The 3,494-nt window shown below is 43.0% G+C and overlaps 1 long non-coding RNA gene across 1 annotated transcript in view; it reads right to left on the reverse strand.

The window, feature by feature from the left end:
• Positions 1–2,613: 2,613 nt before the first annotated feature.
• Positions 2,614–3,494, reverse strand: part of LOC112551900 — a 2,142-nt gene continuing 1,261 nt past the window's right edge. Inside the window, exon 3 of the long non-coding RNA XR_003096239.1 lies at positions 2,614–3,265. This is a non-coding gene — a long non-coding RNA (uncharacterized LOC112551900). The remainder of the gene's footprint in view (positions 3,266–3,494) is intronic.

Below are 3,494 nucleotides of genomic sequence, written 5' to 3' on the forward strand. Positions count from 1 at the left end.
CTGAGTGCCACATGCCTTCACTTACCATTCATTTAATTGTTGTTTTATTTGGGTTTTTTTCAGTATGAAACAAGGACAAAAATCTGTGAGCTAAGTTTTATGTGGGAAATTAAAGTTTTAAGGAAAATCTTGCTAGAGGGAAAAAAACCCCCTAACATATGCTTCTTAGGAAACCTGTGAATGAGTCACTTAGCATAAATCCCTGTATGTGGGGGTTGTAGTAGAGCTGCCTAGGCCTTTCGAGTACACAAGTAGAGACAGTGCTGTCTATGGACCACCAACTGCGATCCATGTGCCAGAGCAGCAAGAAAAGGCCAGGACCCTGTCTGTTTCCACCTTCTCCCAGATGGCAGGGACTGCTGTTGTAATTGACCTTTGTATGGGCCTCCTAAAGAGATGGAGTTTTTTGGAGGCTTCTTCTGTGTCCTGTAATCTAATTCACCCTCTCAAGGCCCTATGACAATCTGGCTGTCAGTAGGTTTGTTAAATCACTAGGGTTAAAAGGTAACAAAGCAAAGAAAAATAAGAAATGAACTCTCTTCCCAGAAGCTGGTGGATGAATATGATTTATAGATAATAAAATGGAGTACTAGTAGAAAACCTGAGAGATTAAGCTGCAACAAATCTCTTAGACCAAATGACATTCATCTGAGAGTTTAGAAGGAATTATAATGCTAAGTAGTTTAGCCACTACATAAATGTGCAATTTATTAAACAAAACAACAACAACAAAAACAAAACAAAAAACCAACCCACAAAACAAAACAAAGCAAAAAAACCCCATCAAACCAAAGAAAAACAAAAACAGTGTCATGTATAATTGAGAAAAGGACTAGCAATATATGCATTAGCTGAAAAGATTCTAAGACTGGTTTATTGAGTTACACAGCACTGAACTTTAACCATCTAACCAGAAAAATAGATAATAAATCTTCATAGGTAAAGAATAAATACATGATTACAATAAAATTAGGACAAACCACCCCGGTCTCTGTGAGGTGTAATGGTGTATTTCTAATTTAAAATTATTTGAACGAGTTAATAAGTAGTGAAGAAAAAGATGGAAGAAGTAGATTATATAGTTCCCATTTTCAAAGATGTTTAGGCAAAGTGTCCGATACAGAGCTTTGTAATAATGAAGTTAAAGGTAAAATGTTGTCATGGCTCAAAACTGGTTGAAGAGGCAAAGCAGGAAGAAATTTTCACCACTTGGGACAGAAATGTTTAATGCCAAGATGTCCCATAGGGATCAATATGACTTAACATATATATATAATTAAGAGGGAATTAGGTGAAAATAAATTGCAAATTATAGAATTAATTAGGGTAACCAAAACGGGGACTAGTTATAAGGAACTCCAGACAAAAGAGCTGGAGTTGTCATTTTGATCATCTCCGGCTGCATTCAGGAGGGAGCTTACTTTAAACCCACTGTGTAATAACACGGTAACTTACAATTAGTTGAAAGGAAGTTTATGCCTTCCTGAAATGTAGTTTTAGTCATTATCAGAGAGAATCTGTCAGCAAAAAGTCAACTGATCTGTCCCTAGCTGTAAACTTGTTTGTAACTACAGAGACTTTTTATGGTAATTATAAGCTGGATACACACTAGTTTCTGCATGAATAGCTTGATTAATGGCTTTTGATGAATTGTGCCTCTCCTCTGTTCATGGCAAGTCTACACATAGAAAGATACTCAAATGTATCTTTCAAATTAATTATTTGAAACTATTCAGCAGCTTGTGGGTTTGTTCTCCCCACACTCCCACCAATTTGCTGATCTGAAATTCAAACTGTTACCAAAGGGTAGCAAGCCATATGATATTGTTTCTCTTTCCATATTGGATAAGCAATAACAACAACCGTAACAATAATAATAATTGGTGCTATTATCATAGTTATTGTTGTTAATACCATTTACAATAATAATAGCACCAATTATTATTATTACTGCTATTAGCATTATCATCATCATCAGTTTTCCAGTTCCCTCTTTGAACATCTGAGTGGGTTAACTGAAAACTATTTCACTCGGATGCTGAGTGGGCTAGCTGAAACTATTACTTGCCTAAAGGCTTTAAGAAAAGTTGTGCTTTAAGAAAGGGTGTGAAGGGAGTCCTAGTGAAATTCAAAAGCTCCAGTGAATGCCTTTGAAAAATACTTTTCTCAGTGTTCAGGGGTGTAGGTGATAGCCTCTAAGGACACAGGCAGACCAGATTCTTTGAGTAAATCTGATATCTTTTATTAGACTCAAATATTCTCTCCAGTCTTTTCTCAGTATTGGCAGATAAACTATGAGACACTTTGAGCCAAGTCCTCCAAGGGGAGTTTTTCCTAAAGGAGGACACCAAGTTTTGGCAGACTGAGCTTGCCTTTCACTCTGGAAAGGCTTTCCTTTTCAGAAAGGAGCTAGGCTTTCAGCCTGGGTCTATTCACTGGTCTAGCCCCAAACCCCCTTTACAGCATTAACCTGTTCATCACTAACTTGTCAGTAACAGGTGAGATTTTAAATGCACTGCAGCCACTCAGCTCTTTCCCCTCATTGAAAACGTCTCTACCTGCCAAAAGAGATCCCCCAGGAACAAAAGCAGACAAGGCTTTTTGGGTAGCTAGGATATCTTTTATTAGACCAATAAACTAGTTGGAAAAAAGGTTCTTTGCAAGCTTTGGGGCACAAACACCCTGGGGGGGACACAGGTCCAGGAACAGCAGCATTCAAGATTTCAAAGCCAGTGGCAAAGCCCCCGGGGGGATCCTGTGAGCAGGGCTGGGCTCTCTGGCCTCTCCTGGTTGTTCTGAGCTGGAAATGCCCGATGCGAGTCCCCAGACTGGGCCACGCTGTCTTTTTCTTGCAGTGAGTTGAAAAGCCACTAGAGGTGAGCGGGATCTGGCAATCTCTTCCCCTTCCAGCCCCCGCAAACTCAGTGGTGAAGCAAGCCAGGAGGCAGCCCTGTGCGGGAGTGAGCCTGCCTGTTTCTCGGAAGTAACCAGAGGGGCTCCGAGGCGGCTCCGCTCCCCCGCGGCGTCGCGAGGGAGGAGAAGGTGGATTGAGCCTCACTTGCTCCGCAGCCCCAGGGCCCGGGGGCCCGTCCACATCCCCTTAGGGGAAGGGAGGGGACTCGGACCCGGGGCGGCATCATGCAATCCGAACATAAGATGATGCTCCCTGGTCCCCAGGGAGATCTGTACGGGTCCCCAAACTGGGAGAAAGGCCCAGGGTGGGCGGGAGCAGCTGGGACTCAATCTTGGACCGAAACACATCGTCCTGGAGCAGCAGGAAGCAAAAAATAAAAAATAAATAAAAATCCCCAAACCCTCCCGGGAGCTCTGCCAGGGGCTGCCCCGAGAGTGCTCCTCCCTCCGCTTTCACAGGTCCCCCTGTGGTGACCCCTGCCCCTGGCACCAGTGTGCGTGTGTGTGGGGGGTACGCCTCCTGTGTGGGGAGGCTCCCCATCTCGTGTGTGTGTGTGTGGGGGGGTCCACTTCGTGTGTGT

Source organism: Alligator sinensis, unplaced genomic scaffold (assembly GCF_000455745.1).
Source record: "Alligator sinensis unplaced genomic scaffold, ASM45574v1 scaffold582_1, whole genome shotgun sequence".
In the NCBI taxonomy this organism is placed as follows: domain Eukaryota; kingdom Metazoa; phylum Chordata; order Crocodylia; family Alligatoridae; genus Alligator; species Alligator sinensis.